Source organism: Carassius auratus, chromosome 29, assembly GCF_003368295.1.
Source record: "Carassius auratus strain Wakin chromosome 29, ASM336829v1, whole genome shotgun sequence".
NCBI lineage: Eukaryota > Metazoa > Chordata > Actinopteri > Cypriniformes > Cyprinidae > Carassius > Carassius auratus.
In genome coordinates this window covers 8,365,894-8,382,303 of record NC_039271.1, presented here as the reverse complement: position 1 = coordinate 8,382,303, position 16,410 = coordinate 8,365,894, and the positions used below count along the sequence as shown (strand labels likewise).

The window sequence follows — 16,410 nt, the reverse complement described above, 5'->3', positions numbered from 1 at the left end:
CTTGGAAGAGTAACCGGAACTGTGCAAGATCATTGATTGGAATGTAAAACAAATTGGGGGTTGTTGTGGACAGGACCAAGCAAATATCTAAATTATTTCCTGCTTGGCCTTGGGTGGTAGAATAGCATGTTTGGGTAGGATGGGGGGTAGGGAAGGGTCTCACCTTCTGGGTTGATGTTTACTGAGAAACAAACAGTGACAAAGAAAGGGACAAAATGAAAGAAAACACCATACCACCGCAAGGACTGTCTCAAACATATCTCCTTTAACTACTTGTGCACTTGATCATGTGCTTCTCAAAATTTTATGGACAGTTGTTTTCTTTTAAAATGACTAAACGGCACATTTAATACCTTTGTTTTACCACAATACATTTTTCATGTTTCTGGAAATAGCTGCTAATCTCCAGCATGTGTCGGTTGATCTTGATTTTCTCGTTTTAGACGCTGAAGCCCAAGGCTTCTTGGAGGGAAGGTTGTTTTCCCATCTTGGCAGAGAGGAAGTGGAGGGCGTCACAGAGCTCCAGGTTGTCTTGAGGAATGTCACAGTCATATAATAGAGCCAAGGGCCAAATAGAGGCCAGTGAGTCAAGATAGGAAGGAGAGAAAGTGGAAATGGAAATGTGGAGAAGAAAATTTGGAGAAACTGAGATTTTGAACATCAAACTGAGATTCTCTTAGCGTTAATAAGGGCTGAAGGACTTTTGGTTGTGTTGTTTTGTTTGTGCTCTGTTTTTGTTTTGTTTAGTTTTTTCTTTTTTTGTGTACCCCTTCGTTTTCTTTTGAGTTGTTTTTGTTTTCTTTTGTTTTGTGTGTGTGTGTGTGTGTGTGTGTGCGCGCGCAATTTTATTTTGGTTCGTTTGATCTGTGAACAAGGACCCAGAAATACAGTTTAAGCCAAATCTTCATTTTCACCCTCTTTTGTATTCTTTTTTTTTTCTTAAATGTCTGAACTTTAGTGATTAAAAAGTTCTTTATATACAATTTCGATATAAAATTTAGTTTTAATATGTTGGTGAATTTAGAAAAAAACTGTTGCTCTCATCAGATCATGCAAAGCACATTATGTGTAGCCTCTGCAAGTACTCAGAGTTAAAATGAACCAAAGGATCCGAATCCAAAGCAGTTTTTGGGAGGAATAGCACCCCTCTCCCCTGACAAATGGCTTTTCTCATGTTTCTGAGATAAGCCGGCCTGTGAGCGTCTCTAAAAGGCTGTCTGCACCAGGCTGTCTGCACCAGGCTGAGGTGAAGATCAGGAGGAAGTCTAGCTCTCCCCATGAGTCTCTCTGGGTTTGAACTTCTGCCCCTCTCCTGATCCCTCTCTGACCCAGTGGTCACTGGATGCTCTTAGGGGAGGGCTTTGCTTTTGGCGTGAAAGCTGGCAGCCGTGAAACCCTGAACCTCTATCCTCTTCTACCTATGACAGCCCACAACCATTGGATCTAAAGCCGTGTTCCCACCGCTGGAACTTTCCCCAGGAACTAGGGACTTTGTGCTGGTACTCGGTGTGTTTCCACCGCCGGAACCAGGATCTAAATAAAGTTCTGGGTAAACAGTTGACCCTCAGAAAGTCCCTGCTCGCGAGGTAGTACTTTTTCAAAGGTCTGGAACTTTCGGGAGCGGGACTTGGGCACTTAACATGCTGATTGGTTAAGTTCACCCAGCGTTGTGATTTCAACCACCATTTATTCGGATAATTTTCTAAATATTAGTGTTATTATCATGTTATTATATGTCATGAAATGTTTTTAAAGTATTTCAGGTGAGAATGTAATTGTTTAAAAGTCAAATCTGTGGTTTATTTATAAAGACAGCGCCTATTTAAAAATGTGTTTCGACGATTTCGGAGACTATCAGCTCCACGCGATCATGTTTACTGACAAGAGCCGCCTCAACTCAGCGAGTCCTTCTGACATTTGCTGCTGGCTCTGATGTCTCTTTAGTGGTTAAACATCAAATATAAATCTAACAGGTAATCTTTGGTCTTTATTTAATTTATCTATTAATATGAGGCAATTGAGGCAATTTATATAATATTTTGTTTCATTGTAATGTAGGCTGTATATGTTACACATTTCCCTGAACTACATTTCTGCGCCTATTAATATGTTTAAATTAAAACGAAAGAGACAGTGGTGTTTGATATCATATTTCATCTTATTGTAAATATACAGTGAGGAAAATTGCAGTAGCCAAGGCGAGCTGACTAATGTTATCAAGTATGCTGCTGTTTGCAGAATAACCAGACTTACGTCGTCCCGTTCGCGGGAGTTCACACTCTACAGAGTCGAATTCGCAAAATCTGAAATACAGAGGATGCAAGTCTGAAAATTTGCTATCTGCCTAATCTTCACGGTACTTTAGATTATGGTCGTCTGGGGGGAAAATATTTCCTGGGAAAAAAAGTTCCTGGTAGAATAGTTCCGGGTAATTTCAGTGGAAACACGTCATTAAAGAGAAATAGTTCATTGATGTTCTCATGGTGTTTTCTTTCTTGCATTCTTGATTTCTTGCTTTCCTTTTGTGTCACTAACTAGTTAGTTATTTACAATTCCGCTTTTATTTCCCAATCCCATTATGCCAGTATGGGCAATTTCGATTGGTTAAAAGGATAATTGTTTAATTCAACTGTTTTGAGTTTGCTTGTTTCTTTGCTGTCTCTGGAGTAAATTCACCTCTCTAGAGGAGTCATGTCTCATTTGAGGTCAATTGCATTTGCCACGCCATATGATTTGTTGCTTTTTGGGTTAATTAACCCCTAGACGTCAAGTTTTTTTGGATTGCAGGTATATTTGTCATAAAACATTATTGTAACTACTTTTTGGGTTTTTGCAAAACATGATTATAAATTATATTTTAGGGTTGCACGTTTCCTTTAAGGATTGTGGGACAACACAGCAGAGGCTACATTCATGCACATGCCTGAGCCTGAGTTGAACCCTGTGTTTTATAGTTCAGTCGGTTAAAATGAGTGCATTACAGGGCTTAATGATAGATCCTGCAGTAAGAAGAATTGTCATTGTCTGTGAACCCAATAATGCAAGCCTGGAGCAATGAACAGCTATTTCAAAGTAATCAGGGTTATACATTTAGTTAAGCCTCAAATGACAGGTAAAAGAAAACAGACTCTTAAAACTTGAAGCAATAATGCATGAAGTTTATTTTCTTTACTTCTATCAGTTATTACTATATCTGAAATTAATCTTTGATCCAGTGATTAATTTTCCAGGGTATTTACTCTCATCTATAGGAGTTTCCAGGCTGGCATTACAGATTTTGTCCCTGTAGTTAAAAGACAGTTCCTGGAGAGACATCTGTTGAACATGTGCCAGACGGCCTCTGTCCACACCTCTAGGAGAAGCTTTGAGAAATGGCTGCTCAGGGAAAACCCTCTACATGAGGCCTTGCTAAGACCAGCCCTTTCCCTATGTCCCTGAAGCAGATCCAGTCACAGAGGTTTTCTGTCTCTCTCACTCTGTTTTGGTCTATCCCTCATTGCAACTGCGTGATAACCATACTTTAATCTTTCTCACTCATTATGTCTGCCTTTCTGTGGAATTTGGGTGCTTTATCTTTTCTCCTCCTCTTTTTCTTTTCAAACACATCTATCATTCTTTTGTTACTTCTTTTTTTCCAGATTCAAGTTGTTCTCATTTCTTTCTTGTTTAAGTGTTTGCTCATTATTTATCACACACACACACACACACAAACAGACACATACACACATACATTCAAACAAGTCAAAAGTTTGGAAAAAAATATTTTGCTGTTTCACAATTACAAGAATGCAAAGAACGGACTTGTGTTCTTGTGGAGAACATTCTTGCTAAGCTTCCTTGGAAGAACGAACTTGGAAGGACGTGAAAACACAGAGCGCACCCTTATGAGTATTGAGATGTGCTGCGTTCTTGCTTAACTGATCGCATAGTCACAGCATAAGCAGCAGTCAATGAACCATAAATATAACATAACATTACAAAATTTTTTTATCATTTATTAAAACATTTTCTACTCTTATAGATATTATTTACATATAATTGTATATTGTTTTATTTTACAGCGTTATATGTTTAACTATTACCATGCTAAGATTCGTTTTAATATGCCAATACAAATACTGCAGACTTTCTCCGGGTCTTATAACTATTAAAATGAAGCAAAACAAAATGATAAATGTTTACCTTCAAGAGCCGTCAAGTATTTGCGAGAGCGAGTTTAAAGCTTGCAGGCTTCCGTACTCTGGCCACCCGCAGCGTCTTCTGGGATTTCTTATTGCTCGATTCTCTCAAGACTGCACTCGATGCATCCTTGATATCAAGAACACATCCGTGCACTTTCATGAGTCCTCTGTACTTGCGTTCTTGAGAATTGGAATTGAACTTCGATGGTTAATGATGACGTAAAGCAAGAACACAAGGACGCAAGATCACTGAAGAACGCATATTGAGAAACAGCCTTTATCTATATCTTTGTTCTGTTCTTCTGTCTGGCCCTCCCAAGATTTCTCAAACCATTTTCACTTTTCAGTTCCTTCTCCATCTTCCATTCCAAATAGCGTGCACCATCCTCTGTAAAATTTGATGTTTATCTACATGCATCAGTCTGTTCAGACGTGTACTTATTCTTATCTGTCTTATATGTCATCTCCCTGCCACACACATACACAAACAAGAAATGACACTGAACAAACCTGTAGGAACTCCAATGCATGCTCAGCACTGTAACTGTTGACTGAAGTGTAGCCAGGCCAGAGGCATTTAGAAACACACAGTAGTGTGACATGAAGCATTAAGCATCACCGTTGTAAACATGATCCTTGAGCAGAACACCTGTGCTGTTCTCACTCATAAGTTACACAAAAACAAACAAAAACAAATTCGTCATTGATTGCTGAATAATTCAGCATTCTTTCACCTGCAAAAATATCTGCTTTAATGTGCTGTGCTGACACAATTTTAACATGCATTTCGAAATATGTCCAAATATTACATGATAAAGTAAGCTTGGTTAAACACATTTTGAATGTTGGAATGACATAAGACACTAAACAATACTAAACAAAACAAAACACTAAATAAATCTAAACAAAAACCAGATAAAAGACATAAAACAAAACTAAAAACTAGACAAAACGGAACAAAACACTACACAAACACTAAGCAAGCCGCAAACAAAACTAAATGAAACAACAAACTCTAAAGCAAAGCGCTAAACAAAAATAAACTAAACAAAACACTAAGTAAAACAAAACAAAAAAATAAACAAACACCAGAGAAGACACTAAACTAAACCAAATAAAACAAAACGATATGATTGATAGTGACATACTGATATATTTTTCCCCAGTGAAACGTTTTACTATAGCAGAGAATAGCAGTGAAAACATACTGGCATTATGATAAATGGGTGTCTATGTGTATCTAAAAGTGTTAGTGCTTAAAGTGAGGTGGCCTTTCTAAGTGCTCAGATAGAATGTTGTCTGTGTGAGTGCTGGTGTGTGTGTGAGAGTGTTTTGTTCCCAAAGGACTGTTCACCAGTCTCTCTCTTTCTCTCTAGGCTACACCTGTCCTTGCCATCAGGATCTCTAATTAATCACAGAGGACCTTCTCCCCACTTTCTCCAACCAAGTATACTTTCTCATTGCCATATTTGGCCTGACAGATGGCTTCATAGCGACTACTTACAAACAGACAAGTAGATTCTCAACTTAACACAGCACGATGAATATATATGGCATCGTTGCTGCTTATATCAATCATATTCTCCAGACAAGGCACTTGGTCATATTCAATGGTCTGATCTCAGAGATTAAGTGGAAACAAACCACACTGAAATGACAGTTACTTAAAACAGTGAAAATGCCAGAGGCACATCTGTGTTTAAAAGCTTTTAAACTCTGTTAACCAGTTTGGAAGTGGCTTGTCACCTCAGGCCTGAGGTAGGCAGCTTTTCGGGTTTAGTGGATTTCCACAACCGAGCATGGCATCTCTCACCATCCCCACAACTATGTAAACACAGACCTGTGCCAGTGTAAACAGATGAACATGTGTAGAATATAATCTCTACTCCTTTATAGCGATTTGCACGGCTCGCAAAGTATTCTGTTGGATAGCTGCACACTGTAAAATCATTACAGTAATTCTCCCTCTCAGTGTGCTTTATTTCAGTAATTGAGGTTCTATGAGAAGAGAATAAAATATCTGCAAACCTTTTACAGTTATGTAAGTGAAGAACTTAACCTTTTAAAAAATAAACAGTCACTTAATGTAAAGGAGTTTAGGGGTCTAATTTTGAGATGTATCATTAACTAGTGAAACGTGAAGCTAACTTTGCAAATTTATGGCAAATTGGTGTCATGAAGTTCAATGCAACCCATTTCTTGAGTTGCTTTTTATTAATAATAGTTTTGGCATAACAATTGTTTTTGGAAAAGTGTGCTTTTGTCAGTAATTGCATTTAATAGTGTCAGAATTGACAATGGTCTAAAGAACTCTAAAATGCTCCAGAACTTCACTATATGTTATCTGGGAATCTTCCTTTTGTAATTCATAGATATTGATCCACTAGCAACCTCAATGTAGATGCCAAGCTGTACAAAAACCATGCAGCCACATTTTCTTCCTTTCCTGATGAAGAATAAAAAAATCAACAAACAAATCACCAAATAACATAGTGGATTTACAGCTCCCAAGGGGTTCAGATATTGAATCTGTTTAGTATTGTTTAATGTGAAAATTAGCAGTAGTATTATGCCTTATTTTTTTATTTAATTTAATTTAATTATTTAATTTCATTGCAGTATAGTATAGTATAGTATAGTAGTAAGTATTCTTGGCATTCAGCTTGTATTAAGCAATGGCCAGACCTAATAAGTTTTACTTTATAATAGTATATAATAATATATTATAATATTATAGTGTATTTAATATAGTTTGCTGTAATTTATTTTTAATGAACCGTAGCTAAAATTGCAGCAGAACTTGACAGCCTGTGATCATCATATCACTGCATGGAGAAAAAAATTAAGTTTTCACAAGAAAACATGCAATTTGTCTCTCATGTCACTCCAAATATTTTATCTACAAAAATCATGCTAATTATTATAAAAGATATTATCAAAGGGGAAAAAAAAGGTAAACATCTAAGGGGGAAGGTGCCAAATTAAAATGACATGACGTGACTTGTGACAGTGAAATTCACTATGATCTCATTTTGTGTAGAGTGTTGACCTGCACTTGGCCTGCTCTGGGTTCTTCTGATCAAGCTTAAAGTGTCAGACTTGACTCTAGGCATGTCTCCTGTCTGATTCAGCACTGACACAAAATGTCACTTCACGTTAGCTTGATTTAAAGACTCTACCGCTTCTTCAGAGCTCGTCTGGTTTGGATTGATGAGCCAGATGATGTTTTCAAGGCTTTGCAGCAGTTCTTTCTAAATGATGTAAGGGGTTAATAATACACAGTTTGGGAGCTATGAGGATAGAGTGGTATGTAGCTTTGTCATATGTTCTCCTCGTGGTGTAGATAAACATTGTGACAATGCTGTCCAGGACACCACGTTCTCTCATTCTCATTCCAGTCTCTGACTGCACGTGTCCTTGCAAATCATCTGTCACGATGCCCCTATGAAAGAAATCCCACCAGTCTGGGTCTCGCCAAATGGACTAGCAGCCATGAGAATGGGTGAGACCTCTGGCGCCTTTCAGATTCACTTCATGCCGGCATGCTATCTGAAATGGCGCCACAAACACACCTGATGTGTGACATTTGGATATGAAGAAATAACTGTTGTTTTGAAAACATATTTGAACATCCAAATATCACAAGCCGCTCTGGATGCAGTCGTCATTAGCTGATAATAATAATAAGAATAATAATATTTCTTCAGCACCAAATCAGCATATAAGAATGATGACATTTTAGACTGGAGTAATGGCTACTGAAGATTCAGCTTTGCCATTTAAAGATATAAATTACATTTTAAAATCAAATCAAATAGAAAAACACTATTTTAAATTGTAATGATGTTCCAGAATATTACAGTTTTTTTTTTTTATCAAGCAATTGCAGACATGGAGGGCATTTGCAGTATATATACACAAAACATTTAATAAATATTGTTTTGTATTGTTTTAGTATATATAATAACATACTTGTGTGATGGTAAAGTAAGACTATATAGTAAGACTGAGCTGCTTTGCATTGTAACACAGCATTAGCTGTTTTTAAAACTTTATTTGATGCAGACTTGATCCCATAGACACTAACTTTACTAGTTTCTGGGTTGAGACCAGTTGGTTTTAGGCACCCTTGGTGGAAAAGGGGCGTCTCTGGCCTGCATCAGTTTAATGTACTTCTACAGGTCTCTGCTGTGAGCAAGAAAAATTGCCCGGGGAAGAGAGAGTAAACCCTTGAGGGTTTTTTGAGGCCACATGTTATATGAGTGGATAAATGGAATGGTGTGTTTCTAATCCACGAGTCAAACATCAGTCTGCTGAATAATACATTTAGATACGCCATAAGAATGAGAAAAAAGAAAGAGGCTGACCAGAAGAGAAAAGCAACAACAAATGAGACCCACAAAGATGTCTATCGTTTGTCAACAAGCTCCAAATGATCTAGCCTGATGAATACTACATAAACAACCTCTTATCATATGAACAGAAGAGCCCTTATTTTCAACGTTCTTACAGAGTCATTGTTTATTTAGCCTTAATAACTACAGTCATGTCCAACACACCCCTCCATTCCATGAATCACAAACTAGATGCCCTTGAAACAAAGAGATACACATTCCACAGAGACTAATATACCCGTGAGTAACCACAAAAATGTTGCCGTGGGCTCATGGACTCCCTGATGTTTCAGTGCATTATGGGAGGTTCAACAGCATCAGAGATTGTAATGAGAGTCGGAGCAGAACAAATAGGCTTTGTAATGCTAAAGTTAGAACTACAGTGTGTTTTTCACATTATAAATATATGTATTTTCCCCTCATCTCTTTTTGGCAAAGTGGAGACCATCGATGGAGCCAAGAGAGGACCTGGGTGAGGGGGAATTGGATTTTGCAGTTGCCGGGCCCTCATGCTTTTTGAAGCCAAGAAAAGCAACCCAGCTGAACAAATGTGAGCGAGGGTTTTAAACAAAGCATAAACAGATCTCAGGGCCTCCAGACTGCTCCTACCAGTTTGAAATGAAAGTCTTTATCGTGGCTGCCATATATAACATTGCTGTATGTTTCTCCTGCACTTAGCTTGACAGCTAAGGAATACACCATAAATCACTTGTTACTTATTACTAAAATTAATATTGTTTTGACAAGGCTCTCCAATTGCTAAAAACGCTTGTGTTGGATGATGAGAAGGTAGTGGCAAATATGAAATCAAAAAAGGTTTTTTTTTTTTTTCCTTTTTTTTTAAATGGGACAGAAGCTACATTGTGTTATCAGCCATCTTTTCTCAGATTTCCATTTTAACACTTAACATTAAATAGAAAGTATTTATAAAAGTTTATAAACTAACAGATATTCAATTGATCAAAAGTGATGGTAAAGACATTTGTAATGTTACAAAATATTTAAATAAGGACTTCCTATTCATCAATGCAATACCATGCAAAGGAAACATAGCTTTTTTTTCAATGCTGACAACAATTCAAATATATTAAAATAAACACACACACACATCTTATGTGTTATTGACAAAAATGACAATTTTAAGGGTGAATATGGAAGTTTAAAGGGGGGGTAAAATGCTATTTCATGCATACTGAGTTTTTTACACTGTTAAAGAGTTGGATTCCCATGCTAAACATGGACAAAGTTTCAAAAATTAAGTTGTACGTTTGAAAAATTAAGTTGTACGTCCGGTTTGTCACAAGTTTCAGAAAGTTTTTTTCGAGTATGGCTCTGTGTGACGTTAGATGGAGCGGAATTTCCTTATATGGGTCCTAAGGGCACGTCTGCCGGAAGAGCGCGCGCTCCCGTATAGCAGAGCACTGAGAGCACAACAGACATTCACTGATCAGATCGAGAGCGTTGCGAAATGTCACAAAAGAAGTGTGTTTTTGGTTGCCAGGGCAAGACAACCCTGCACAGATTACCAAAAAAACAGCATTAAGGGACCAGTGGATGGAGTTTATTTTTACAGAGCATCAACAGAGTTGTGCAAGTGTTTTTGTTTGTTCCCTGCATTTCGAAGATGCTTGTTTTACAAACAAGGCCCAGTTTGACGCCGGATTTGCACATCGTTTATTTCTTAAGGATAATGCAGTCCCAACGAAAAAGGGTGACGATCGTGTGTTGGAACCGCATGCGGTGAGTAAAACTGCTTCAAATATCTCTGTGTTTTTAACTTAGCTATCGGCGCGTAAGCACATCAAGTAAACAACATGCGATGTTGTCATCAAACTGCACTTTCCACATGTACAGCTTAAAAAAAAAAAAAAAAGACGACATAAAGTGGAACTTAGTCATTTTCCAAAACTGCTAAGCAAATATATAGAGTTTCAGTACATACCACATAGAGACGTCGTTGCTGGTGCTGCTCTTGTTAAATTTCAGCCTCGGCATCTGATTCTGGATCATAAATATACGCTGAATCTGACTGTTAGCCATTGGTTTGTTTTGGATGATGTTTTTTTCCTCACGGTAATGTCACAGCTTCCAAACGCTCTCAACGCAAAAGCCTACTCGCGCTCGTGATTCTTTAGCTCCGCCCACACGTCACGCCTCCAGCCGGTCATGTTTTTCCGGGAAAAATCGGTACAGACTATCTTTCTTTTATGAATATAATAAAACTAAAGACTTTTTGGAGTTATGAAGGATGCAGTACTACTCTATAGGTACTCAAGATTAACAGGATATTGAGTGAAAACGAGCATTTCACCCCCCCTTTAATGTTTTTAAAACTAGCAAATTTTAAATCAGGATTATGGAAGCAACGTTGATGGTGTAAGAAATAATCCTGAGATATTTCATGACAGATTAATCATACAACAAAACAACTGGTGGATGTGTATTGGATGGGACTGGCTCTTGATTGGAATGAACACTTTCATCGTCTCATTGGACTGTTTTCTGGAAACCTCCAACTGTGTGTTTACATCCTTCTTTTTTCTCTCAGCAGGAACATGTCCCCTGAGCTGCAGGGTTCCCGGAGACAACCTTTACGCCGCTGAAGTCAGAGGTCGTCCGTTCCAGAGGGAAACAGTGGCGACACCCCAGAGGCGTTCAGTAGACTAATAGGACTGACTACATCATTAAGAAGGTGGACAAATCATTATATACACCCACACATTCATTAGACAGACACAAATCTGCAGGTCTGCCTACATTTGTCTAAAATAAAGAATGCATTTCAGATACATTTTGTTTAAAATATCATTGGCTTTGTTTATTCATTGTCATTTTCACATTAATGCAGTAAAGTTTTACATTTCTAAATAAAGTGCATTAAAATTTTGGTTGCACTTTATTTTACAGTACGTGTACTAACATGTACTTATAGAGTACTTACAGTGTATTTATCTAAGAAAGTTCTGGTAATACAAAGTAACTGCATGGGGTAGGGTTAGGTTTAGGGGTAGGGTCATGGTTAGTACCTAGTTATTACATAGTTATTGTAATTACTATAAAAAGTACATAGTGTGTACATGAGGAACAGGACTGTAAAATAAAGTGCTACCAAAATTTTCCGTAAAGAAAGTCCAAGGAGAACCACTGTTCCCCCTAAGAAGAGTCACCCCATCACCCTAAACTTGTCTCTTTAGTGTGAGCAATTGGATTAGGCCGTTGGTTCGTGTAGTGTCAGAGGCTAAATGGATGGCTAGGCACCATGATGGATGAATATTGCCAACAAGGCATCTTTCCATCTGACAGACCAACATACATCATCTATTAGCCTCATTTTTGGCCACTCAGTGGCCACATCATGACCAGAGTAATCAAATGTGTGACCAGTGGGACGGCAGTATCACAAGTCTGCATCTTTAAACCTTTATTGGAGCTCTTCAGCATAAACCATTTAAAATAATTGCATTAAAGATTTTAATCACATTTCATGTGTAGGAAACCCCACATGTGAAATCAAGAGAGTCGTAAACACATGGAAGTTTTGATTTAACATAGAAAGATGTTCCATTGTGAATTCTTTCTGATGAATGATTAGAACGTCTTTGGAAAAAGACAATCATCTGGCTAATGGATAAAAAGCTAATGGTTAATGATTACAAATCAGCTGGCAAATGTTTTGTTTAAAATTCACCTTTAAAATGATACATTATTTTTCTGATAAAAGAACTATTTAAAATACATATTTTAAATATATATATAAAAAATCACTTTAAAGTTATATATGAATGTATCATTTTATTGTTACATTTTTAAAGATTATTAAAAATACTTTAAATACATTTGCACTTGAAACTCTTATTTTACTGTTATGTTTGTAAACATCAGTATAAATAAAAGATATTCAAACTTAAAATAATGTGTTTTGTTGTTTTTAAATATTAGAACATAATAAATATATTCAAATATGCTTACACTTTTATTCATTTATTTATTTATTAGTGTTTTATTGTATTTTTAAACAAAAAAATCCAAGTGTATTATTTTGTTACATCTTTTATTTTTTATATATTTGCAAATAAAAATCATATATTAATGTTTTATCTTTACATTCTAAAGATTAAAATACACTTTAACTTTATTTGAAACGTTTAAAATATTGATTAGTGTATTGCTTTATTGAAGTATTTTTAAACAAATTTGCACAGATACATAAACTACATCTGTCTATTTATTTATCAGTTAATATTAACCAAATATTAACCAGCGATTTATTTAATACAAATAATTTTCAAATTAATGAATTATCCTCAATTTAGAGACATTTATCATCCTCAACATAGAATTTAACTCACTGATTATGATTATGATAATGAATGATTAAACTGGCTCCTCTGAATGTAATGAATGCCCTGAATCTACAGAACTGAATTTAGTAGTCTAAACCTGATTAAACATCTCTCATTATTATTGCATACATACAAGTATTGTTCTTCCGTCCTCCATATGTAGACATAGCCCCCAGGAAAAAACCCCAACCAACCCCTCCAAGCCCTGATTATTTGTGTACACTTTGGTTCATAATGCTGCCCTTATGCCCATACAAAAACACAAAACACTGCAGCTATTACTAACAAACCATTGATTCACAAAGAGATCTGGTGTCAACCTGTCCTTAACAGAACCCTGTGTGTCACCGCTATCTGTGTTTGCTGTTCCAAAAGGGCTGCTCACCATCTTCTTATCCAGTGGTTCTTCTGTTTGTATATGTGTTTGTGATGAGGGTTGAATAGGTTATTTTTCCCCTGGATTGACCTGTCAAATAAGAGTTTGAGTTTTTATTAAGCTCCACAAACATTAGGGCATTATTAAACAATGGCTGCAATTAACCATTTGCTTGATTAACTATGTGCCAGTGCTGGACTGCTCTAAAACAGGACAGCTGTACTTAACCCCCCACTGCGATGTAGAGCCAACGCAAATATGTTATTTTTACATTTTAAATATAAAGTTATTCAGTGAATACAGGGAACTTGTCTTGCTTTGTTTTTTTTATGGTCTCAATCAAAATGTAATTTATTGGTGAGATGAGCCTGGGAAAGTTAAAGGAACAATCGGTCATCATTTATTCACCCTCATGTCTTGTGAAACTGTATTACTTTTTCTACAGAAGGAGAAATTTAAAGAAAAATGGCCAAGCTTTTCTTTTTCATACACTGAAAGTGAATGGTGACCATGGCATTTCAAGAAAACATTTTCAATAGCTTATATTAAAGCTATCATATTTATTTAGATACATGGAATATAGCTCACAGATGTTATGGACTATGTTTTTGATGTCTTTTGTTGTGCTTAACAGGCGCTCTTCACATGTCAAGTCAAGTCACCTTTATTTGTATAGCGCTTTATACAATACTGATTGTGTCACAGCAGCTTTACATTGTCAAACAGGAAAATAACATCTTCTTTTGTTTTCCACATAAGAAAGACTGTTATACTGGTTTTGGACGACTTGAAGGTGAGTAAATGATGAAAGAATGTTCATTTTTGTGTGATCCCTCCCTTTAATCATTATTAAACATGTGTGAATGATTCTCCACATTCATTTCAGAAGAGTAATATTGCAAAGGCAGTGGGTTTTGTGACGTTTGAGAGGTGACTCCTGCTCAAACTCTCACCGCAGAACATCTGTGGCACTACAGATCAATACAGCAGTGAAACCATCATGATGAGGCATTACTAAACCTCTTGCTGCATTGATTCACAGCTGGAGTTGTGGCAGACCCCCAGACTGAATGTTGTGTGTGCACGTGCCAATTAATGACTAACTGCAGGCTAGCCAAATACCGCAAGCACAACACAGGATACTAAAGTTACTGAACATAGAATAAAAACAAACACAAGAGGTTTTTGAATGGTCACATGAGCCTTATTCGATATATCTATTTCTCTCTCACTCTTTTTCTGTTTTTCTTCTATGGTACATGGGCCTTGGTCATTCTAGGTTGGTTATCATGTTTCTTCTGGACTATATCCAAACCGAAGTGTTTCAGTTGTCTAAATATTCTCTCCTTTTTAACACTTTCTTAAAAGCATGAAATAACATTAGAAATCACATATTCATATACAGTGGGGTCCAAAAGTTTGACACTAATTGAAAATCTGAGGTGGTGGTGAGGAAAGGGGGACAGAGTCTATAGGGCCTAGAGGGTGACAGAGGCACAACTATAATTTTGAGGGGGCCCCAAATTTTTATTTTTATTTTTATGTTTATTCTGATGATAAAATAAGTAATAACAGCCATTTATCATTACAGTATTTTTTTTTTTTACATTTAATATGCTTAAACCATTACAGAACATTAAAATATATAAATTTCAATTTTAACTTAAAACAATGCTCACATAAACACATTATAATAAATGTCACATTTAGCTGTGCTTTTATGTATATATAAACTCAAACATTTGCACTGTTTCCAAAATAGCAGCATTTGGTCAGTGTCATTCAGACTTTAAAGAGAAATTTCCTTTTTTGTGAACTTTCTGGGACTCTGCATGGGCACTTTACAGTATGTCCCTCTAGACACCTGCAATGCAGCCCACTCATGTCAAGATCTGTAAGTCTGTGTTTTACAAAATTGCATTTTTTCATGTAGCCCCGAAGCTCTTTGCCCCTAAAATCATGCACAACATTTCCATTTCAGAGTTATTTTGGGATATGGATCTCACATGCACCTGTCTGAACAACAAATAGCAAGCACTATTTACCATCACAACAAATTTGGTCACAGCCATTGGTGAGAAGCAAACATGCTTCAACCTCTTCTGTATTTCAGTCCAAAACCAAACAAAAACAGATACCAAGAATGCTGCTGTTTTGTATTTAAATATATACTAGGCAACTTAAAGGTTTCATGGGCTCAAAAGTTGCTCATGTCAAGTCACTTTAACTGGGGCGTCGCTTGTGCCATTATTGTGGATTTTAATGGTAAAATAATGACACAAACTCATGTGGACACATCTTTATTACTCTGACAGAATTAACCACTTTTCATTGTTAATTTTCATTTTGTCCTTTATAGGCAAGTTTACCAGAGATGACTTAAGTTCAGCCAAGCCTAAAGGGGAACAAGTTTTTCTAAGATGATTGACAGCAACTCCGTTGATGTGTAGGAGGAAATGAATGAGGCTCTTGTGAAGAAAAGGTTAGTAATGAAATGGATGGATGCATGTGCTGATATATGATCTGATGAATCCTGTAACTTTGCCATATCTGTTTTCTGACACAACCTCTGCTGGAAAGGGTTAAGGAGCCTTTGTTTTCTCTGAGATTGATTTGTCTGATTAATGGACAGCTGCTGCTTGTGTTTGTAAGGCATGCATTTGGCTACACATACTGTAGTTTTTAAAGATGCTTCTGCATTTAGCAGGCTTGCACAAGGCTTTGGAAAATGATACACACAAAAAGGCCTGTTGTCCTTCGAACCTTGGAGAATGCAAGTGAAAAATGAATTGAACTCAGTTTGCTTTGTGCTGTTTTATTCTTGGAGCAGGAATGATTGGGTGTGTGGGGAACTGTGCCAAGACTACACAAACACAGATTCATATCCTACATGTCTCTCTATGGCTTTATGCTCGTGGAAGAGAACAAAATGAGGATCAAATGTGTAAAAACAAAAAATAAGTAGGCGTAAAGGAATAGAGCAAAGTTTTTGTACTGCTGTACGATGAAGGAAACTGCAATGATACACTTTAAAAAAAACTTTAAACAGTATTTGACAGTATTTAAACAAAACATGTTTCCACTTGTATTCTTTTTGCTTTTACAAACTGTGCTCT

The 16,410-nt window shown here is 36.6% G+C and overlaps 1 long non-coding RNA gene across 3 annotated transcripts in view; it reads left to right on the top strand.

Annotated features, from left to right (window-relative positions):
- Window positions 1-16,410, top strand: part of LOC113047991 (uncharacterized) — a 23,435-nt gene extending 7,025 nt beyond the window's left edge. Inside the window, exons 3-6 of one of the 3 annotated variants that reach the window (XR_003276383.1) lie at window positions 9,014-9,125; window positions 11,124-11,267; window positions 14,054-14,087; window positions 14,181-14,614. This is a non-coding gene — a long non-coding RNA (uncharacterized LOC113047991). Of the gene's footprint in view, window positions 1-9,013; window positions 9,126-11,123; window positions 11,268-14,053; window positions 14,088-14,180; window positions 14,615-15,653 lie in introns of those variants that run through there. The other 2 variants (XR_003276385.1, XR_003276384.1) reach the window with 2 other exon arrangements.